We start from the raw sequence: 25,154 nt of genomic DNA, 5'->3' as shown, positions 1-25,154 counted from the left end.
CAATAGACAATAGACAATAGGTGCAGGAGGAGGACATTCAACCCTTTGAGCCAGCACCGCCATTCAATGTGATCATGGCTGATCATTCTTAATCATTACCCCGTTCCTGCCTTCTCCCCATACCCCCTGACTCCGCTATCCTTAAGAGCTCTATCTAGCTCTCTCTTGAATGCATTCAAAGAATTGGCCTCCACTGCCTTCTGATGCAGAGAATTCCACAGATTCACAACTCTCTGACTGAAAAAGTTTTTCCTCATCTCAGTTCTAAATGGCCTACCCCTTATTCTTAATCTGTGGCCCCTTGTTCTGGACTCCCCCAACATTGGGAACATGTTTCCTGCCTCTAACGTGTCCAACCCCTTAATAATCTTATACATTTCGATAAGATCTCCTCTCATCCTTCTAAATTCCAGTGTATAAGAAGCTGCCATTGCTGAAGGCGCCACCCGGCGTTGTCAATAGTGTCATAGAATCATGGAAATGTACAGCACAGAGACAGGCTTATCCGTGCCCATTGTGATGGCTAACTACCCTAATCCCATTTGCCCACAGTTGGCCTGTGTCCCTCTCCTGTGCTATCCAAGTATATTTCATTCAGGCCAGGTTAGATAATAGAAAGTAGTAAAGTGCCAAGCGATGACTATCTCCAACAAGAGACCGTCTAAACACCTACTCTTGATATTTGATGGCGTTACTATTTCCGAATCGCCCACCATCAACACCCTCAGGGCAGCATTTACCAGAACTTAATTGGACCAGACCAATAAACACAGTCACTGCAAGAGCAAGTAAGTGAGCCAGGCAAGTGATTTACTTCCTGACATCTTAAGGTTTTTCCCTCATCCATAAACCATGTCCAAACTATAATAAGAAATAAAACCGATGTAGGTCATCCAGCTCCTCGAGTGTGCTGCACTCTGAAATAGGATCATGACTGGTCCAGCTTTTCCCAAAACCACCTGTCCATCCTAATGCCATTATACTTCCCTGATTATAAACCTGTCGATCTCACCTTTGAATGCAATCAAGGATTTGGCCTCTACTGCTTTCTGGAGTTAGGAGTTCCAAGGATTGAGAGAAGAAATTCTTCCTCAATCACAGTCTCAAATGGGTGCCCCCCTTCTTCTGAGGCTATGCCCATTGGGGAAGCAACCTCCCACCGATCCCTTCCAATCCCCTAAATATCTCACATGCTGTTTTCTCTCGTTGTCCTAAACTCCATTCAGTTCAGTCCAACCCCATACATCCTTCCCTCATAGGATGATGTCTCAATGCCCATTATTATCCCAGTGGACGTTTCTATCTTACTTACAACTTATCTCCCCAGCCCCAACCCCCATCTTTAGAATGAAGATAGACACAGAAAGCTGGAGTAACTCAGCGGGACATGCAGCATCTTCATCTTCAGATCCCTCTCCCCTGACTCTCAGACTGAAGAAACATCACCCATTCCTTCTCTCCAGTGATGCTGCCTGTCCCGCTGAGTTACTCCTGCTTTTTGTGTCTATCTTTGGTTTAAACCAGCATCTGCAGTTCCTTCCTCCACACCCCACCTTTAGAATGTTCTGAACACTTTGCTACAGTACATTTGCTTCCTTGCTCTAAATCATTGATGCATCAGAGAAAGTTGACATGCCAGCTACGATTCCTGCAACACTGCACTGATTGCAGGTTAATGTTGTGACCTTTTGAACTGAGTCTGAAGCTGATTTATATAAAAGTCTTTATTCATCAAGAGAAACCGACATTCCCTTGGAGACCACATCTGTAGAATCCTCACACTCACAGTACATTCAATTTATATATGTTTTAGATTGATTAGTAGGACTAGATGTTACAATCCCTAAGGTTTGCACTACAATTGACAGGTGTTGTTCTTGGGGGTGACCACTAGGTGATGTTGCTACCATTCAGACACATCATCAGTTGTGTACCTCAACGTCACTGGGTGTTTCGGCCTTTTATCACAAGACACCCTCAGTCGAGGCAGGCCCACCGCAGGGTGATCAGACCTGGGTGTGTGTCTTATGGTTAGCCTCTAGATGGTCACGTGGCAGCCCAGACAGTATCTTTTCTTTTCAGCCACAGCCAGTGACTGCTCCGTTCAGCGGCATTTGCAAGTTCTTTGCTTGCAAAGGCTGGAGCAATTAGGCTTGTATACACTGGAATTTAGAAGGATGAGGGGGGATCTTATTGAAACATATAAGATAATTAGGGGATTGGACACATTAGAGGCAGGAAACATGTTCCCAATGTTGGGGGAGTCCAGAACAAGGGGCCACAGTTTAAGAATAAGGGGTAGGCCATTTAGAACGGAGATGAGGAAAAACCTTTTCAGTCAGAGAGTGGTGAAGGGGTGGAATTCTCTGCCTCAGAAGGCAGTGGAGGCCAGTTCGTTGGATGCTTTCAAGAGAGAGCTGGATAGAGCTCTTAAGGATAGCGGAGTAAGGGGGTATGGGGAGAAGGCAGGAACGGGGTACTGATTGAGAGTGATCAGCCATGATCACATTGAATGGCGGTGCTGGCTCGAAGGGCTGAATGGCCTACTCCTGCACCTATTGTCTATTGTCTATTGCCCTCCTTTGGGCCTGCCCTCTGACTCCTACTTTCCTCAGGAGCCTTGCAGTGGAATGCCCCTGCACCCCAATGCCCCTGCACCCCACCTCCACTGGACCCTTACACTCCAACCTCGCTCCTCTGCCTCTACTGCGGTTGGAATATCTCAGCCTTTTCCTTTCATATGCCTCGTCCACAGCCTCCTCCCAGGGCACCGTCAGGTCAATGATGAAAACATGGCGACAGGAGTTGGACCAGAGGACGAGGTCTGGTCGCAGGTTGATAGCTGCGATTTCAACTGGGAAGGAAAGCCTCTGGCCTAGGTCAACCCGCATTTCCCAGTCTCTGGCTGCGCTCAGTGGGCATGCGTTGAGAGGCGAGGTGGTAGTCTTCCGTTTCTCTCCTTCCCGGATGAAGGATGGGATTTGCCAAAGTCACCAATAAATGATCAAATGTGTAGGAAAGAACTGCAGATGCTGGTTTACACCAAAGATAGACACAAAATGCTGGAGTAACTCAGCGGGACCGGCAGCATCTCTGGAGAGAAGGAATGGGTGACGTTTCGGGTCGAGATCCTTCTTCAGACTGAGAGTCAGGGGAGAGGGAGACATAGAGATAAGGAAGGGTAAGGTGTGTGAAAATGAGACGTCAAAGGAGATGAGATCAAGGAAAATGTAGAATATATCATTGTTAGCGAGGAGAAGGTGACAGCAAAGCAAATGGAGATAAAAATAAATGCAGCTTTGATGGCCTTTAATTAACTACTAAGCTTTACCATTTTGAGTGTAGAGAAGTAATTTTGCAGGATTACCTATTTATATTGTGAGCATACTGTAGTTGCCAGGATATCTCTGACTATTCAAACATCTTGGCTGGGACACAATAATTCAAATTGATGGTCTAAAAATCTTCTGAGGGCAAAGAACATAGACACCCAAAATTAGTGTTGTAAGAGCTGGCTTTCTTGAGTACACGAATACCCCAATAATTGAAGACAAATAAATATGTCGATAGCCACGCTTAATGCGTCATGTGACAAAATAATTCTGGTCTGGAAGCTTCCTTCGTCTCTATCACCATGGAGCGAAATAACTTAAGGTGAATATTGGAGACACGAGACACTGCAGATGCTGAGGAGATGTAGACTCAAAACACTTGCTGTAGTGCAGAATCTCCTCCAATTATGTCTACTTTGAAGAAGTTCTCCTCTCTCCAATGGGAATCCTGCGAGACTTCACTGGCTGCTCACCCTCGCTGATTCCTGCTGCTCTTTGATCCACCTTTCACTTCCCTGGATCGACACAAAATGCCGGAGTAACTCAGCGTGACAGGCAGCATCTCTGGAGAGAAGGAATGGGTGACGTTTCGGGTCGAGACCCTTCTTCAGACTAGTCAGGGGAGAGGGGAAAACTTCCCTGGCTTTGTCCCACCCCAAGCTCTCTTCCAGCTTTTGCTCCTCTATTAAAAACAGTTCCAATAAAGGACATGACTCAAAATGTTCTCTTGAGATGTTTCCTCACCCGCTGAGTTACTCTAACATTTAGTGTCTTTTTTTACAATCTGAATATTTCTGGTTTGAGTAGGGCAATAAACATACCCCATTGTCTTATATTCTGCCAATGCATGTGAGACTGAATCATTGTCATGTGGGTAGACAGCCTGTCATTTTGCAAATTTAATTTTTAATATCAAATTGATTACTACTTTCAATGTACATTAGAACAGATAATCTGAAGATTGGTTCTTGTTTTGAATTAATGGCTGCAATTTCCACATCATTTTATAACTACTTGAATCTATATACTAAAACTCTCGTTTGTTTGTTTGTTTGTTTGTTCCTGAACTACAACCAAGACGGTAAACGACAGCGCGGCAATTTTAGGCCCACCTTACTCACCGTCGTCCCTTTGGTGCTAATGGAAGAAGTTTAATTGAAATCGGTGTTATATATTTTAAGGTTATTCACATTTTAAGGTTTAAATCTATCACCTAGGGAGGGAGGGATGAAGGAGGGGGTGGAAGGAGGATAAGGGGGGGTTGAGGGGGATGGAGGGGAAGGGGGAGGGGAGGAGGGAGGGGGGAGGGGGAGGGGTGGGTGCGGGGGATAGAGGGGGGAGGGAGGGGGGGAGAGGAGGGGGGAGGAGAGGGTGCTGCACAAATGCAAGAGAGGTTTGGGCCCAACCGGTCCACTTGGTCTAGTAATCCCTAACAGTTAACAACCTTAAAATAACCCTTATGCCTACTCACTGCTTCCAGCTGGTTAAGCGATCTTCTATCTATGCTAATGTCTTTCTTCGAACACCATTTTATAAGGTAACCTTTGGCGTGGCATGTGATGAATTGAGATAATTGATTCCAACATGTTTCCAATATGTTAGTCCAACCAGCCTGTAATTCAATATGATCAAGACTGGCCATCCAATTTTAGTACCCAGTCCAGCTTTCTCTCTATATTTCTTGATCCCCCTAACCCCAGTAAAAATATTCAACTTTGTCTTGATATACTTAATAATTTCACTTCATGTAGTAGGCAACTTCACCACTCTCTGAGAGAAAGGTTTCTCCTCATTTCCAACTTAAATGACTTGTGCCTTATCCTTAAACTGTGACCCCTGGACTGGACTTCCGAGCCATTCAGCACATCTGTCCCGTGCTGTTAGGATTTCCTGGGTTCTCTATGAGGTTCCCTTGTAATCTTAGGAAGCGTTAGTGAACAATCGACCCAACATCTCTTCATACAAAAGATAACAGCAAAGAAATAAAATAAGTTATAACTTACAACCTAATGATTAACCTGCTTGTCGGGTTGCTCAGATGGTTGTCAGATGAACACAACTGTCTTGTTCATGTCCACCAGGGAAATAAGAATGTAGTATGAAAACCGATACTTGGCCAATGAGTTCATCATTTGTCACTACCACTTGGCTAATGAGAATGCAGTCCCATATTTGGCGATCGGTTGATGCAGTCTGTGCTCTTTCAATTGTAAGCAGAAGAGAAAGGTGAAGAGGTTTTTGCCCTTCAATCAGCAGTTAATAATATTTGCCATTGGTTTTGGACTGCACAATAAATCCACATCAAGCGCCGTACTAATTACAATGGAAGCTTAGTTGCAAAATTTTGACTTAAGTGATGAAGTCAGAGCTGAGAGAAAGGAGGGCAGATTGAAAGTAGGAAGGAACTGCAGATACTAGTTTAAACTGAAGATAGGCTCAAAAAGCTGGAGGAACTGAGCGGGTCAGACAGCATCTCTGGAGAAAAGGAATAGGTGACGTTTTGGGACGAGACCCTTCTTCAGACTGAATGAATTCCACAAAGAATTTACTTAAGCTTGATATCCTGGGGGGGTGAAGGTAAATAAATCAGCAAAAGTTACAAGCTGCTCACACGGAACTGGGTAATTGTTGCTCAATGAATGATAATATAGTTTAGATTAAAGATAGACACAAAATGCTGGAGTAACTCAGCGGGACAGGAAGCATCTCTGGAGAGAAGGAATAGGTGACGTTTTGGGTTGAGACTCAGCCTGTCTCACTGAGTTACTCCAGGATTTTGTGTCTATCTTCGATTTAAACCAGCATCTGCAGTTCCTTCCTACACATATAGTTTAGATTAGCTTCATTAAAAGGGTACAGCACGGAAACAGGCCCTTCGGCCCACCGAGTCCGCACCGACCAGCGATCCCTGCACAATAACACTACCCTACACACACCAGGGACAATTTTACATTTATACATTCATACCAAGCCAATTAACCGTCAAAACCTGTGTGTCTTTGGCATGTGGGAGGAAACTGAAGATCTTGGAGAAAACCCATGTAGGTGACGGGAAGAACGTACCAACTCCATACAGCACCCCTAGTCAGGATCGAACACGGGTCTCTGGCGCTGTAAGGCAGCGACTCTACCGTTGCGCCACCGTTGATAGTAATGTATTTTGTTGAATTTGCTGCTGTATAATACCTGCAGTTATGTAGTGCCGGAGATGGCAGCTATTTGCATACCTTGGGTATTGAAACAAAGAATTTCACATGTGACAATAAAATATTCCATTCCATCCAATTTTGTGAAAGGATTTTTTAATTTGCAACTGAACCTATAATGCTGGAAAAATGTCAAAGTGTCAAAAAAGAGCATTAGTTTGGATGTAAAAAAGGCAATTGATGGAACCCCAGTGCATTCATGTGAAGGCCGACAGCACTATGTAATATTTATAATATATATCACTATATAATATCCACAATGGAGATTACAGCTGAATACAATTTGAGCACAGAAATTTTGACTCCTGCACCCTTGCAGAACCCATGGACATCATTAACTTCACTACTAATTTCACACTCAAAGTCACTCGGACCATCTCTGACATCTCCCTACCGTTTCTTGATCACACTGTCCCCATCGCAGGAGATGGACTATCGACTGACATCTATTATCAACTCACTGACTCCCACAGCTATCTAGACTACACCTCTTCCCACCCTGCGTCCCGCGAAGACTCTATCCCCTACTCCCAATTCCTCCGTCTACACTGCATATGTGCCCAAGATGAGGTGTTCCATACCAGGACAAGTAAGATGTCCTCATTCTTTAGGGAATGGGGCTTCACCTCTCCCGTCATGGATGAGACCCTCATTAGGGTCTCCTCAATATCCCGCAGCTCCGCTCTTGCTCCCCCTTCCCCCCAACAGATGTTCCACACAGCACATAAACCTCAGACATTTTTGCCACTTCCAACAGGATCCCACCACTAGCCACATCTTCCCATCTCCACCCCTTTTCGCTTTCCGTAGAGACCGTTCCTCCCGCAACACCCTGGTTAACTTGTCCCTTCCCACCCAAACCACCCCCTCCCCAGGTACTTTCCCCTGCAACCGCAGGAGATGCAACACCTGTCCCTTTCCCTCCTCCCTCGACTGTGTCCAAGGACTCTGACAGTCTTTTCAGGTGAGGCAGAGGTTCACTTGCGCCTCCTCCAACCTCATCTACTGTATCCGCTGTTCCAGATGTAGACTCCTGTATGTCGGCGAAACCAAGCACAGGCTTGGCAATCATTTCGCTGAACAGATCCGCTCAGTCCGCCTAAACCTACCTGATCTCCCGGTTGCTAAACACTTTAACTCCCCCTCCCATTCCCACACTGACCTTTCTGTCCTGGGCCTCCTCCATTGTCAGAGTGAGGCTCAGCGCAAATTGGTGGAACAGCACCTCATATTTCGCTTGGGCAGCTTACACCCCAGCGGTATGAACATTGACCTCTAACTTCAAGTAACCCTCACTTTCCATCCCTCTCTCTTCCTTGTTCTCCAACTGTTCCTGATTAAATGTTATCTCTTTTTGCCTTGTTACCATCTTCTCCCAGCTAAAAATGATCTATTCAACATTTTCCTTGAACTGCATCTCTTTGGATGTCTCATTTTTACACCTTGCCCTTCCTTATCTCCGTGTCTCCCTCTCCCCTGACTCTAAGTCTGAAGAAAGGTCTCGCCCCAAAATGTCACTTATTCTTTCTATCCAGAGCATCCTGCTGAGTTACTCCAGCATTTTTTTGTCCATCTTCTGGAATTTCTTTATTGTTTTTCCTTTTTTTCTGCACAATTGGATATACCGAAAACCAATGTAAAACCAGAGCCATTTTAATTTTATTTCCATGGTCACTTGTGCTTCAATTCTCCGTAACAGATTCCACAATCATCAACAAACAAATGTCAAAGTTTGATTATGTTTGAATGTTGTTATGCTGTACACTTAAAGATTGCATGAGGAATCCTTGAGACTTACACAATTGATTTGGATGTATTTTTAATTATGACCCATGGCTGGTACTTACTTTGCAGATTTGAATTGATCATTTGTGTTTTTAAAAATTTGAACAGGGTATTAACTCCAGTTAATGGGATTGAGTTGCTGCTTATTTAGGAAGACTGAATGTTGCCACTTGGTGATAAGCTAATCATGAATTCATCTTAAACCATATGGGAGCCATGGGCGTTTACATTTTGCAGGCAGCAGTGAACATTCAATTAACTCCACAGGGCATTTTGGAAGAAAAATAATCAGTGTGCAGTGACTTGTCAATGTTGTTAACTATGAAAACAATGCATGCAATAAGATACAATGGATTGATCTTTATACTTTAATAATTTTTTTCTGAAATATGCGAGGGTTTTGATGATTAAAATTAAATGACTTTCTTTTCAATTTCTCTATCATTTTTTACAGGATTGGAGGGAAATCCAATTATATTGAGGTTCCTGCCACCAGGAAAATCCTTGTGACTCATTGTCACAACAGGTAATTTCTTTCCGAGATAACTTTTATGATTATGTATATTGAAGCTTGGAATAAACAATTACTGTAGCTTCATCACATGGACTGGTGTGATGTCTAAGTTTTATATTTTAAACCAAATTTCAGTATTTTATAATTCCTTCTGTTTGCACTTACTACACCAGAAAAATACAGGAAGCACATAGACTATGAGCTGTTTGGGTTCATTCAAATGGCATGAACCTTTGACTTATTGGCAAATGTAAAACTTGACTTCTGGATCAAGAGAGGAGAAAGAGGGAAGACAGCAACATGCTTGAAAAACTAGAATGCCGCAGAGAAATCAAAGCATTGGAATAAATACTGTGGGTCTTTTTCAGGCTGGAAGGTGTGACCAATGGAATATCCAAGAATAGGCTCTTGCCGTATAATTGTTTATTATTCGTATTAATGACTCAAAGCAGGAAACAAAATGTAAAGATTTCAAGTTTGCCAATGTCATGCATAATCTCACAAAACACCTATTCGCCCATACTTGGCCATGTGCCCTTCTGGTTGCCACATGAAAGGACGGACGTTATTGTGCTGGGGAGATTCATGAGGATGGTTCCTAGATTGGAGTACTTTTATCATGGAAAGAGATTGGATAGGTCCATTTTGCCAGGAGGGGTAACCTTACAGAAACACTTAAGATTATGGGAAGCATGGTTGGACCAAATCTTTTTTCCAATAGTTGTCCAATCAAAACAAGAGGGCAAGGTTTTAAGACGGGGGAAAGAAATTTTAAAGAGGACCTGAGGAGTAAATATTTTTTACACAGAAAGTGATTGACATAAGTTCATTAAACATAGCAGCAGAATTAGGCCATTCAGTCCATGTCTGGTCCGCCATTCCATCATGGCTGATCTATCTTTCCCTCTCTGCCCCATTCCTCTGCCTTCCCGTAACCTTTGACACTGTTACTAATCAAGAACCTATCAAGCTCCACTTCACAAAATGGCCTCCACAGCTGTTCATGGTAATGAATTCCACAGATTCATCACCATATGGCTAAATAAATTCCACCTCATCACCTTTCTGAAGGTTCGTCCTTTTATTCTGTGCCCTCTGGTCCTGGATTTTTCCATTAGTGGAAACATCCTCTCCACATATACCTTACATTATTTGATAAGTTTCAATGACATCCCCACACATCCTTCTAAATTCCAGTGAGTACATGTCTAGAGTCGTCAAACACTAATCATGCATTAACCCAATCATCCCCAGGATCAGTCTGATATACCTCCTCTGGACCTTCTCCAATGCCACCACATGGCTCCTCAGATATGGGGCCCAAAACTGCTCACAATTCTCCAAATACTGTCAGACCAGTGTTCTATAATGCCTCAGCATTACATCCCTGCTTTTATATTCTAGTCCTCCTAAAACAAAGGCTAGCTGCATTTGCATTCCTTGTTAACCCATTCAACCTGTAAATTAACATTTGGGAATCCTGCACCAGCACTCCCAAATCCCTTTGCACCCCCGATTTCTGAATTCTCTCTCCATTTAGAAAATAGTCTACGCCTTTATTCCCACTACCAAAATGATTGACCCCACACTTTGCCACATTGTAGTCCATCTACATTCCTCCAGCTTCATCTGTTCTGCTTGTCCCTCCATATATCTTCGTACCCATCAGCAAACTTGCCCACAAGTCATCAATTCCATCATCCAAATCATGAATATATTAATATATAATGTGAAAAGTAGCAGGCCCACCACTGACCACTGCATAAAAACACCAGAAAAGGCCCCCTTTATTCCCACTCTTTGCCTTCTGTCTTTCGGCCGATCTTCTACCCATGCTAATATCTTCTCTGATACCATGGGCTCCCATTTTGTTTGGCAACATCAAGTGTGGTACCTTATCAAAGGCCTTCTGAAAATCCAAGAAAACAATGTCCACTAACTCTCCTTTGTGTATCCTGTTATTTATTTCCTCAAAGAATATCAACAGCATTGTCAGGCAAAATCTCCCCTTCACAAAACCAAAGCAGACCTTGGCTTATTTTATCTGGAACACACTGCCAGAAAAAGTGATATAATTAGGTACAATTACTGTGTTTGGAAGCTTTTAGATAGGTAACAAGAATCAAAAGGCGATTTGCATCAAAGTGGAGAGAACTGAAATAAATGAAGGGACTAGGTAATCTTGTACATGAATTACAAAATGATAGCAAGCAAACACAACAAATAATTATAAAAACCAAATGGGTACTTTGACCACGCCATCATCGACCGCCGCATCGACCTCGCCATTACCGCTGCCGGGTCCTCTCTGGATGCCTCCATGGCACTGATTCAGGCCCCAGCCACATGTTCATGGAACGCAAGCTCCGACTTCGCCCCCAGGCACCAATCCACGGGGGCTCCAGCCTTGCCGACTCCACCAGGAGGCATCTGAAGATAAGTAAACAAAAATATGAATTAAGGAAGTAAATGTAACTGTTTAAAACATTTTCTTGAAGGTGGCGAGGGACCTTTTGGAGAGAGAAATAAAAACAAGGAATATATCCCAGTAAGGTAGGAAAACCCAAAACTGATGTACATATTTTCAGCCAAATGCATTTGATGAAAGAAGATACCGAGGAAAAGCGGACAAGTAAATTAAGTGCAGGAAGCAACTTCAGATGCTGGTTTAAACCGAAGATAGACACAAAACGCAGGAGTAACTCAGCGGGACAGACAGCTTCTCTGGAGAGAAGGAATGGGTAACGTTTCCGGCCAGTCTGAAGCAGGATCTGTACTGCTGAGTTACTCCAGCTTGTTGTGTAAAGTGACTTAAGTATCGCAGATCTGAATTGTTTTCATTAAATGAAAAAAATTACAATGAGAGGTAGGGATGCTGGGTTGGAGAGGCTAGATGCGGGAAGATCGTTCCCGATGTTGGGGGAGTCCAGAACCAGGGGTCACAGCTTAAGGATAAGGGGGAAGTCTTTTAGGACCGAGATGAGAAAACATTTCTTCACACAGAGAGTGGTGAGTCTGTGGAATTCTCTGCCACAGAAGGTAGTTGAGGCCAGTTCATTGGCTATATTTAAGAGGGAGTTAGATGTGACCCTTGTGGCTAAAGGGATCAGGGGGTATGGAGAGAAGGCAGGTACAGGTTACTGAGCTGGATGATCAGCCATGATCATATTGAATGGCGGTGCAGGCTCGAAGGGCCGAATGGCCTACTCCTGCACCTATTTTCTATGTTTCTATCAATGATCCTGGAAAAAAGAAATAAAGGTGCAATGCCCCTTGTTAATTGTCTTGAAGAGTTTTGATGGCTCCAAGAATAATTGATAGTCAAGGAATACATTGTATGTTATGATGGAAGCAAAATAGACTGGGAATTCTTAGCAAAGTAAGCTTTGAATTGCTACTCCCTAGATAACATAATGATAAGTATTTTTAGATTAGGAAAGAAAATGTAATTTGTAAAACTCACAGATGCATGTAAGCAAATCAAAATTGTGTTACTTAATAGAAATCCAGAAAGCCGAGATGTAGATAAACTGAAGATAGACTCAAAATGGTGGAGTAACTCAGCGGGACAGGCAGCATCTCTGGTGAGAAGGCATGGTTGACGTTTCGGGTCGAGACCCTTCTTCAGACGGAGGTTCTTCAGCACACTCTGAAGAAGGGTCTCAACCCGAAACGTCACCCATTCCTTCTCTTCAGAGATGCTGCCTGTCCCGTGGTGTTACTCCAGCATTTTATGTCTATCTTCGGTTTAAACCAGCATCTGCAGTTCCTTCCTACACATATAGATGAGCTGGTTATATAAAATAGTGCAGGGAAAGGAGGTGAAAGTCTTAAATTAGCACAACCCTTTTTTTAGGCGTACCCATCCAACCCTGAAACAATAACTCAGAAGGTGATGCAACATATTGTGGCCATAGCGCAAACAAAAAACTACTGGAAAACTCAGTCAAATCAAGTCAAGTCTGTGGGGGAAAGGAATTGTTGATGTTTCAGGTCAAAACCCTGCACCAGGACTGAGACTTCCTCCGTCAGTCCTGATGCAGTGTCTCAAAATGAAACAACACCAACTCCTTCTCACCCCCTCCACCCCCCCCCCCCCCTCTCCCACCAGCCCATCCACCCAGCAAATGCTGCTTCATGCTGCCTTTCTCCAGCAGTTTGCTTTTCGCTCCAGATTCCAGCAGTCTCTTATGTCTCTATAGTATTCCTGTGTAGATTTGAGCAGATATTGAGTCCAGGAACGGCAAGGCCAGGAAACAAATTACTCTACTTTTGGAGTGTTACTGAAGCCACCAGCAGCTGGATTTGCATTAATATTCATACTCCTGACTAGAACTCTGTGGATGTTTTAATTTTGAAAAAAAGAATAGACTACCAGGCATGTGCCTTGATTTATATTCATTAATTGATCATATAATCAATATCATTTAATTGATCTAATAAAGCTTCTATTTATTGGACAGCCACAATGTTAATGTCGATGGCATAACATGATGGCTGTTTATAGTTAGTTGGGGATTGCAGGTCTTTGTTAATGCGACATGGGATTTAAATGACATATAGATTACTCACAACCTGTTATGCCAATCCTTAATTTAGACGTTAGACTTTAGCGATGCAGCACGGAAACAGGCTCTTTGGCCCACCAAGCCCGCCAGTGATCACCCCCATACACACTAGGGACGATTTACAATTATTACCAAAGTCAATTAACTTGCAATCCTGTACGTCTTTGGATTTCGGGTGAAAACCTCAGCAACCGGAGAAAACCCATGCAGTCACAGGGAGAATGTACAAACTCCGTACAGACAGCATCCGTAGTCAGGTTCAAACCCAGGTCTCTGGCGTTGCAAAGCAGCAACTCTATCGCTGCGCCACTGTAAAGCCCCTAATGTTATTGCAAAGGCAGGAGTAAACATGGGCTTCTTCATTCTCTAAAAAGTGTGATTGAAATTTTTTGAATTGTTAGTTCACAGCCAAAATCCTTATCAAATAACGAAGGGGTGCTCTTTGATTAGCAGCTGAAACTGGCCTAACCTGAGACACACCAGCATTGTTGTACTGGAAATATATAGGTGGCTTTTCTAAACCGTTATCACTACAATGCAACCAAGTCTTCTTATTCTTCTCTGAGCCATGTAATAAGAGAATCATCGAATCAAAGAAAATCTATGTAAAAGAAGCCTGTTCAGCCCATCACATTTGTACAAGAGATAAGTAAAATGCTTCCAAACTTTTCAGCACCGTGTTTGCTGCCCTGCAGGCCAGAGCTTGCCAAGTGTACTTTCAAATACTTTATAATAGCAAGGACATCTACTTCAATCATCCTTTCAGGATATACAACTACTGACTTCCCTTAGAATAATAAGAAGACACCAATTGCAATGGACTAATTTAGAGAAGCAAAAATCAAATCAAAGCCAACTTCAATAGTGCTTATCCATTTATTTCTCCATAACTATAGAGCAAAGACATTATATGGTGCATCCCATCAATTTGAATGGGGTCACTAAATCTGCATGGAAAAGGCAAGTGAAGGTAAGTTTTAGTTCTATGTTATATAATTTATTTATATATGTGTGTGCATGTCGGAGGGAGAGATAGATCAGCCACGATTGAATGGTTGAATAGTGGAGTAGACTTAAGATCAAGATTCAAGATTCAAGATTCAAGATAGCTTTATTTGTCATCCAATATTGGACGAAATTCAGTCACCCACAGTCCAACAATAAAAGCATTAAATAGGCATTAAAATTACACAACCCCAAAAACCCCCAAAACACAGTCCAACAATAAAAACATTAAATAGGCATTAAAATTACACAACCCCAAAAACCCCCAAAACACAGTCCAACAATAAAAGCATTAAATAGGCATTAAAATTACACAACCCCAAAAACACACAAAAAAAGAAGAGAAAAGAATTCTGCTCCTATCACTTATGATGACCGCCATAAGTCAAACTCATCCTGCTTTTCTGCATCACCTTTATGGTTTCAAATGCATTTAATTATTGTAATAGTTTAATTCATGTACATTAGATAAATGTGTTTTAATTAAATGCATATTTGGGTTGGCTCAAGAAGTGGGATTATATAAACTCTGAAGACGACATCTGCACATGAGGCACTGAATCACAAACTATGGGGCACCTATTGAGATGTCCTCTATTGGAGCACGAATGCAAAGTTGAAGACCTCACAGAGAACAATGATATCGCTAAGAGTTGTGTTCAGTTTTGGCTGAAACACAATATCTAGCATGTGTGAACACGACAAGAAGAAAATTTGGGCTGTTAAATATTGTTTACTTTTCTCAAATGTAAACACGTTACATGATTCATGTTACATGACATGCAAATGACTCTGATCATCTGAGATATTTAGAAAAAAATAAATGAGAGCTTTAGACAATCAGGATGGTCTGGGGATAGCCTCAGGAGCCCCCTACTGCTCCACAGTACTGCAGCAGCAGCCAAACTCTGAGGGCGTTGAAACCCGTGTGCATGCAGATGGTAAGTGCTACCACGGGAACACTGATGTTGGTGACCTTGAGGCTCAGTCTGGATCAGGAATAACCTGGCCCGTGAATGTAAATCAATGCAAAAATCCAACACTAGACTATATGTTGTAACAAATATATCCTACATTTTGTCTACGTAAGTTGACATATGTCGAGCAACATGTCCACTGGTGGACTTGCAATTCAGGTAACATATGCTGGTGAGCCATTCTGTGAAGCATACTTCACCACAGATGTTGTCAAGCTGGAAAGGGTACAGAGAAGATTTACGAGGATGTTGCCAGGGCTAGAGGGTCTGAGCTATAGGGAGAGGTTCAGTAGGCTGGACTCTATTTCCTGGAGCGCAGGAGGATGAGGGGTGATCTTACTGAGGTGTATAAAATCATGAGAGGAACAGATCTGGTAGATGCACAGAGTAGGTGAATCAAGAACCAGAGGACATAGGTTTAAGGTGATAGGAAACGATTTAATAGGAATCTGAGGGGTAACTTCTTCACACAAAGGGTGGTGGGTGTATGGAACAGGCTGCCAGAGTAAGTAGTTGAGGCAGGACTATCCCAACATTTAAGAAACCGTTAGACAGATACATGGATAGGACAGGTTTGGAGGGATATGGACCAAACGCGGGCAGGTGGGACTAGTGTAGCTGGGACATGTTGGCCCGTGTGGGCAAGTTGGGCTGAGGGGCCTGTTTCCACACTGTCTTCTTCTTCTTTTGTGTCCATCATCCATGTTTCAAATGTAACATCACTTTATCACTCGATGACTTTGTGACCCTAAATCACTGCTTTTCAGCATCACCTCTAAGGTTGCAAGATGGTTATTTTATACCTAGGTAACAAGGGCTAGGACATTTTGGTCATATGTTTTCTTGATTTACTTTTGCTTTTTCACTGCATTTCCTGTCATTCTTGCATATGGAAAATGTAATCAGTTTCCATGTTAAAAAGTCCCTCTGACATTTATTTTTTCTTTTCTCACACAAACACTCCAAAACGTATGTTTACTGAAGTAATACATATCCACATATATCCACATAGCCACTGTGAGCAGATTTTCTTCTGACCTGTCAAAATTTTGCTTTCGCAAATACTATTATTGGAGAAGTGTGAAACCTGAGAATTTATATGAAAATACAGATGATGTTTTGTGATATTTAATCTAGGGATTTACTATCAGGAAAACAGGCAAGCAGTAAGGTTTTGATCTGTTCAGTTCATAAATAATTTCAATGTCACACAGATTTTATGCTTGCTGTGGCTTGTGAAAGTTAAATTTTCGTATTTGAAGTACATGATTCGAGCCAGAACCTGGCTATAAATACAAAATTGGCATCGGTTTTGGTTTATTATAGTCATATATACCAAGATGCAGTGAAAACCTATTGTTTACGTGCTGCACATTTAAATCAGATTTGGTTTAGCTTAATTTGGTTTAGTTTATTGTCATGTGTACCAAGGAACTTTGAAAAGCTTTTCTTGCGTGCTATCTAGTCTGCGGAAAGACAATACATAATTACAATCAAGCCATCTACAGTATAAAGGTGATAAAATGAATAACATGAATAAGATAAAGTCCGATTATAGACAATCCGAGGGTCTCTAATGAGATAGAGACTGCTCAGAACTGCTCTCTAGTTGTAGGTAGGATGGTTCAGTTGCCTGATAACAGCTGGGAAGAAACTGTCACTGAAACTGGAGGTTTGCATTTTCACACTTCTGTACCTCTTGCCTGAAGGGAGAGGGGAGAAGAAGGAGTGACCAGGGTGTGACTTGTCCTTGATTATGAGGCAGCGCAAGGTGAAAATTGAGTCAATGGAAGGGAGGTTGGTTTGTGTGATGGTCTGGGATTTAGAAGGATGAGGGGGGATCTTATTGAAACATATAAGATAATTAGGGGATTGGACACATTAGAGGCAGGAAACATGTTCCCAATGTTGGGGGAGTCCAGAACAAGGGGCCACAGTTTAAGAATAAGGGGTAGGCCATTTAGAACGGAGATGAGGAAGAACTTTTTCAGTCAGAGAGTGGTGAAGGTGTGGAATTCTCTGCCTCAGAAGGCAGTGGAGGCCAGTTCGTTGGATGCTTTCAAGAGAGAGCTGGATAGAGCTCTTAAGGATAGCGGAGTGAGGGGGTATGGGGAGAAGGCAGGAACGGGGTACTGATTGAGAGTGATCAGCCATGATCGCATTGAATGGCGGTGCTGGCTCGAAGGGCTGAATGGCCTACTCCTGCACCTATTGTCTATTGTCTATTGTCTAGACCTGTACAATCAAGCTATTCACAAGTTGAACATGTGGAACAAAGGGAAAAATACCAGAGTGCTCAATAGTTATTCATTGTAGTGTTACAGTTCCAGGAAAAATTCCAAAGTCTGCAAAGAGGTGGGTTAGAGAATTGGGATTAAGTCCATCTTGTGGAAGAAGGATTCAGAAGTCTGATAACAGAGGGGAAGAACCAGTGCCTGGGTCTGGTGGTGTGTGCTTTGAAACTTTTGTATCTTCTGCATGATGGGAGTGAGGAGTAGACGGAATGACCAGGATGCGACAGAGGGGAGTGTAGATGGAGTCGATGGAAGGGTGGCTGATCTGATGTACTAGGCTACTTCCAAAACTCTCTGTAATCTCATGCAGTCTTGGGATGAGCTGTGTGAGGTTCGGCTGCCATTGCCCCTGTTTTCTGTCTGCCTGCATGGATATGGACAAGAAAATCATCAGGCAGTGAGAGATATCCAGAAGCCTCCTGTATCCTCCCCGTGGACATATTCCTCCTCTCCTCCTTCCTCCACCTCCCCCTGCTCCATCACCTTCTTCTACTCCTCATGCAGCAGTGCCTTAGGTAAAGGCTGAGCATTCCTGGTGGTGAAAGCACGGATGATGTATCAGAAGAAGATGAAGTATCCTTCAGGATACTTCCCTGAGGACTACAGCTAAATGCTTCCGGAGTCGATCAGACATGTGAAACTCATCTTGGGGAGCCATTTGCACTCACTGTGTTTGAGGGAGCAGGAGAAACAGGGCTCTGGTAAGTGGAAAGGGAGTGCAGGGACTGGAGTACTCATTGTGACTGTATATTATCTTGTGAATGTATGAGGAATTACTGAACAGTTGGATAATGGATTATAGGCAATTTACTGCACGTAGATCGCCTTCCAGAGAAGGAGCAGTAGTGGCCCTAATCCTAGGGAATGTCGCTAAATAAGTAATTGAAGTGTCAGCGAGGAGGCACTTTGGAGATAGCGACCGTAACATCTTAAGTTACAGCATGTTGATGGAATGTGATAAGGATGATCAGGAAATCAAGATGCTGAATTTAGGGAAAGGCTGATTTTCAATATTGTAAGACGGGACCTGGCAGAAGTCATTTGGGCGCAGTTGCTTGCAGGTGGATCCACACCAGAGAAGTGAGACACATTCAGAAATGAAATTAGTGAGAGTTCGGGGGCAATGTGTTCCAAAAGGGTAAAAGGTACAGATAGAATGTCCAGGGAATCATTGATGTCAAGGGATATCAAGGGCTGATAAAGGATATGGCATGTATGGAGAAGTGAATCGAGGAAGTGAAGAGCAGGCATTATCTAGGTAAACCAAATTATGGATAGATAGTGTTGATAGTAGGAAATGATCCCCCATAAAAGAGGTGCCTACAACTAGAGAGTGAATATTTAGGGTTTAGAGGGGATCTGAGGAAGAACTTATTCATCCAGAGGGCGATAGGAACCTGGAGCACACTGCCTGCATGGGTGATTGCTGCAAGTACTCTCTCTACATTTAAGACGTATCTGGACAAGCACTTCAATCACCAAGGCATAGAAGGGTGAACCAAATACTGGTCAATGGGATTTGTATAAATAGTACTTAATGGTTGGCGTACGTGTGGTCAGTCATATAGACTTTTTTCTGTGCTCCGCGACTCTGCTCTGAGGAAACAAAATCTCCCTTCCTTGAGTGAAAGCAAGAAAGAGCAACCTCCACAGTTCCTTGCATCTGAAGCGTTGCTCTTATTGTGGTGGACAGCCTACTGACATACATGGCATGGATTAACAACTAAGACTCTAAGATTGGGACCCAAGGATGTCTTTGATTTTGGTCTCTGCACGTGGAGCAGATCAGACAAGGGCAAACGATTGGAGGTTTGCCTGCACAAGGTGTGACATCATCATTCCTCTGCAAGATGGAGGTGGAAGAGTGATTCCATGCATATTACATATTTAAGGTCATGCAGCATAGAAACAGGCCCTTCGACCAACTATGTCAGCTCCAACCATCAAGCAGCCACCCACATTGATCATACTATCCCTCTTGCACCCCGGTCATTTACCTCACCCCCACCCCTCTCACCCTCCACAGCACTTTCAATGGGTTTCATTTAGTTTAGAGATACAGTGCAGAAACCGGCCTGCGATCCCCACACACTAACACTATCTTACACACACTGGGAACCATTTGCACTTATACCAAGCCAATTAACCTACAACCCTGTACGCCTTTGGAGTGTGGGAGGAAAACAAATATCTCAGAGAAAACCCTAAAGGTCACGAGGAGAATGTACAAACTCCGTACAGACAGCGCCTGTAGTCGGGATCAAACCCGGGTCTCCGATGGAGCAAACGCTGTAAGGCAGCAACTCTATTGCTGCACCACTGTGCCGAACTAAATGGTTATGGTACAATGTTATAAAGCATCGGTTAGGTAACAGGTAGAGTACTGTACATCACATTGTGTCCTGAGGCAAGGTTTCAGCCTCAAACGTAGAGAATTATTTTTCCATCTCAGATACTACTCAGCTCACTGAGTTCCTCCAGCACATTGTTTGGTGCCCTAGATTTCAGCATCTCCAGTCCCTTGTGTTTTGCACTGATTCTGCCATTCACTTGCACCAAGGATAATTAACAGCAGCTTATTAACGGTGTGATAACACTTTGGCACTGCTCAGAGATTGCCTGCCTCACAGCTCAAGTGATTTAGCTTCAGTCCTGACTTTTGGTGCAGTCTGTGAGGAGTTTACACATTCTCCCCAAAACTGCATGTGCTTGTACCAGATGTTTCGGTTTTCTCACATCCCAAAGGCAAGCAAAGGCACGGTACATTGATTGGTTACTGTAAATTGCCCCAAATGTGTGGGTGAGTGGTAGAATCTGAAAAGAGTTGAAGGGAATGTGGTATTAGTGCAAATGGGGGCATTATGTTTGATGCAGAATCAGTTGCCTGGATACAGCTTGTTTCTATGTTGTATGATACTAAAACAGAATGTCATTGGCTCTTGCTAAGAAACCAGAGAACTCGGGAAAACTCAGTTACAGGGAGATAGATACAAAATGCTGGAGTAATTCAACGGGACAGGCAGCACCCCTGGAGAGAAGGAATGGGTGATGATTTGGGTTCAGACCCTTCTTCAGACTGAGAGTCAGGGGAGATGGAATCTAAGGATATGGAGGGGTAAGGTGTGAAAACAACAAGTCAAAGCAGGCAATGATAAGGAAATGTATAAGACGGAACTGCAGATGCTGGTTTAAACTGAAGGTAGACACAAAAAGCTGGAGTAACTCAGCGGGACATTCAGCATCTCTGGAGAGAAGGAATGGGTGACGTTTCGGGTCGAGACCTAGGAAATGTAGAATGGTTCATTGTTAGCTGAGGGGAAGGTGACAAGAAACAACAAAATTAATCAGAAGGATAGTGAAACTAGTCAGAGAACTAGGGTATGGGAGGGATGGCGAGAGAGGGAAAACAAGGGTTACTTGAAGTTAGAGAAATCAATATTCATACCGTTGGGTTGTAACCTGCCCAAATGAAATATGAGGTGCTGTTCCTCCAATTGACTCACTCTTATGGGGAGAACATGCAAAATTCACACAGAAATCAGCTTACATCCGGTTTAAGCGATATTCTCCATGTCACGGTATGCTGGGGCTGGAATCTCCAGAAATAAGCCTTTCTTTCTTCGAGCTTCTCAGCCATGTTTGCTCTGCCTCCCCTATTCATCCACAAGTACAACACAAACATCAGTGTTAAAGAGGCAAAAACAAGCGAAAATTGCACCAACGTTCATGAAAAGGTTTATTTTGGAACTTTTCAAATGCCCAAGGTGCCTTTGCAATGAAGTACAGCACATTGCAGATATAACTGTCAAAAAGAAAGAAGACTAACAACAGGCAGAACATTATAAAACTTGATTGCCTGTTGAAGCCCCAACATGTTCCTACGCAGTAAATGTGACTCCATTTCAGATGTCAGTTGAATATTGCACTATGAATGGTGACATTCCATCCACTTCTTATGTGAGTTAGTGGTTTGTGAGTTAGTACTTACTACATACTAAACGGTAGGATGTACCGTGCAAACTGCACAGAATAGATGCCTGAGAATTATTTTGTTTTTGTGACATATTATACTTTGGGAGGTCGAATGTAAGGGAAAAGATAGAGTTAATGGCATGACCTTTAGCACCATTGGTGTACAGAGGGATCTTGGGATTCAAGTCATAGCTCCCTGAAAGTGGCAGCACCACTAAATAGAGTGTGAAAGAAGGCATATGGTATGCTTGCCTTCACAGGTTGAGACATGGAGTTAGGAGTCAGGAAGTCATATTGCAGCTTTGTAAAACTTTGGTTAGACTACATTTGGGGTTAGACTACATTGTATGCGGTTCTGGACACCCCATTACAGGAACGATGTGGAGGCTTTGAGGAGGGTGCAAAAGAGTTTACCAGGAAGCTGCTTAGAGGGTATTAGAGGGTATTAGCTCTAGGGAGAGGGTGGATACATTTGGATTGTTTTCTCAGGAGCATTGGAGGTTGAGAGGAGACATGATAGAAGTATATAACATTATGAGAGGCATGAATAGGGTATACAGTCAGAACCTTATTCCCAGGTTTGAATTCTAAGCTCTTACCTCAATAGAGATGGTTAGGGATAAGGGAAACGAGAGATATAAAAGGTGATGTGGAGAGATAAATAAACAATGAATGAAAGATATGCAAAAAGTAACAATGATAAAGGAAACAGGCCAATGGAAGCTGTTTGATGGGTGAAAGTGAGAAGCAAGTGCGACTTGGGTGGGGGCGGGATAGAGAGAGAGGGAATGGCGGGGCTACCTGAAGTGAGAGAAATCAAGATTCATACCATTGGGCCGTAAGCTGCCGAAATGAAATATGAAATGCTTTTCCTCCAATTTGCATTTTGCCTCATGCTGACAATGGAGGATATCGAGGACAGAAAGGTCTGTGTAGGAATGGGAAGGAGAATTAAAGTGTTTAGCAACCGGGAGATCAGGTTGTTTCAAGCGACAAGAGCGAAGGTGTTTTGCGAAACGATCGCCAAGTCTGCGTTTGGTCTCGCCGATGTACAAGAGTCCACGTCACGAACAACGGATAGAGTAGATGAGGTTGGAGGAGGTGCAAGTGAACTTCTGCCTAACCTGAAAGGACTGTCGGGGACCCTGGACAGAGTCGAGGGATCCCGACCCCGAGTCGAGGGAGTTGAAAGTTCAACTTGGGTTTAATTAAGGTAGAAAGGCAGTGAACAGTCTGGTTCAGTTTCAGAGAAAGACTGAGGAGATGATTAAACTGGCAACTTGATGTAGATGCCAAGCAAGTGAGATTAGTGACAACCATGCCTGCATGGCACAGTCATGAAAAATAAGTTTAATAAAAGGACCTTGGAGAGCCAATAAGCTCTTTATTTACTTACACAAATTGTTTAATATCTACTGTATGTGAAGATCCAACTTAATTAAAAGAAACCATGATCATTATTGTTAATTTTTCTAGTCAAAAATCTTCAAATGCACATTCCCTGTAATATTAAACGTTTGTAAGATGGGCATGTCGCCAATGAATATCTGGGCCATATACTCATTATTTTTTTTTAAATTGGGGAACGGATGAAAGAACACAGAAAGAACAAAGGGGAGAAAATAAAAAGCTTTCTCCTAGTCAAGCTACTTCATTCAAATAGAGAATCTAAGAATACGCAAGCTCTTTATGTTGCTAGGAAACACAGTATGATGTTATAATGGAGCCTCTATCTTCTGGCTGTAGACTGTTGCAGCTTCTGTGCAAAGTGAATGATTGAGCTTGTTGTTACATCCTTCTTTAACGAATGCTGTGCATTAAAGCAAACACTCCACATGCAATAATCATTCCAGGATACATGTCCTAATCAATTCTTAAACTGTATCTGGTAAGTCCACATTAAACAAGCCCTTTGTTGTCCACATATCAATGGAAATGTGTGATCATTTGCAGTTTTGAGGCTAAGATTTTTGTTTATAAGATTTTTCAAATGAGCCTTGTTTACTTGAAAAGAATTAATCTCATTCCATGTGATTTTCACATTAGTGCCAGATACTGCAGTGGTCATTTTGATAACGTTGTTCTAACTGTCAGGCTTTTTTTCTAATAATCTTTTTTTTTCCTTTCCAATTTCTCCACTCTCACCTCTGGTCTTACCTAAATGAGCAAAAATCAAAAAACCTTTTCCACTGCATATTTATTTTGGACTGGAAACTTAGATTTTATGTGTTTTACCAGCTAAAAGCCTTGTATAATTGTAAAGAATGAATCTCATTCCTTGTGATTACAAAACAAAAGACAATGTTCTGCTCCACTAAATAAATAGCCACCCTTGTTTCTCTCATCACTTTTGTATAAAAAAAACCATTTACTTCGTCAGGATATCTTACATTCCCCTTGCTGGCTTGCTGGTGAAACGAAGAAATTATTCGAACCAGGCAAGATCGTTAAAAAATACACTAAAATGATTAAGTACGCTTTTTAGATTGATTTTAATTCCCTTCTATATATGTTTTTTTTCTCTTTAATGGCACTGAGTGTTGATTCAGAAGATTATGGATTCAAGTTCTATCCAGAGACTTTAGTACAAAAATTGGAATGATAAACAAGTGGTATATTAAGGAAAATGGAGAATAGATCATTGTTGGCTGAGGTGGAGGTGGCAACGACGCGTACAATAAGTAAAATGTAATCAGGAGGCCAATCAAACTAGTCGGAGAACTAGGATGGGGGACGGATGGAGAGAGAGGGAGTGCAAGAGTTACTTGAAGTTAGAGAAGTCAATATTCATACTGCTGGGTTGCAAGCTGCCCAAGCATATGAGGTTTATTCACAAGCATATGAGGTGCTGATCCTCCAATTTGCGTTGGGCCTCACTCTGACAGTGGAGGAAGCCCAGGACAGAAAGTTCAGTATGGGAATGAGAGAGGGGAGTTAAAGTGTTTAACAATCAGGAGGTCAGGTAGGTTTAGGCAGAATGAGTGACGGTGGTCAGCGAAACGATCGCCGATCCTGCGCTTGGTCTCGCATATATACTGTATGAATTCATACCTGGAACAGTGGAAACAGTAGATGAGGTTGGTGCAAGTGAACCTCTGCCTCACCTGAAAAGACTGTCAGGGTCCATGGACAGAGTCGAGGGAGGAAGGAGGTATAGGGATAGATGTTGCATCTCTCGTGGTTGCAGGGGAAAGTACCTGGGCAGGGTGGGAAAGGGTGAGTTAACCAGGGAGTTGCGGGGGGAGCGGTCTCTGTGGAAAAATGAGAGGGGTGGTTCAGTAATAATTGTTCTTGCTGCCAGAAGTCACATTGCAAACATATGATCAACGATTGATTTAGATTTTTTTTTTAATAGATACAGCGCGGAAACAGGCCCTTCGGCCCACCGGGTCCGCGCCGCCCAGCGATCCCCGCACATTAACACTATCCTACACACACTAGGGACAATTTTTTACATTTGCCCAGCCAATTAACCTACAAACCTGTATGTCTTTGGAGTGT

General features: G+C 42.8%; 1 long non-coding RNA gene across 1 annotated transcript; it reads right to left on the bottom strand.

Moving 5' to 3' along the window:
• Positions 1-11,139: 11,139 nt before the first annotated feature.
• On the bottom strand, positions 11,140-24,825 carry LOC144600720 (uncharacterized). The gene is made up of 3 exons (XR_013548176.1): positions 24,758-24,825; positions 21,229-21,334; positions 11,140-11,267 (listed from the first exon to the last, which is right to left on the bottom strand). It is a non-coding gene; the product is annotated as an uncharacterized LOC144600720 (long non-coding RNA).
• Between the last annotated feature and the right edge of the window lie 329 nt (positions 24,826-25,154).

Source organism: Rhinoraja longicauda, chromosome 1 (genome assembly GCF_053455715.1).
Source record: "Rhinoraja longicauda isolate Sanriku21f chromosome 1, sRhiLon1.1, whole genome shotgun sequence".
Taxonomy (NCBI): Eukaryota; Metazoa; Chordata; class Chondrichthyes; order Rajiformes; family Arhynchobatidae; genus Rhinoraja; species Rhinoraja longicauda.
This window is presented reverse-complemented; position numbering and strand designations above follow the sequence as displayed.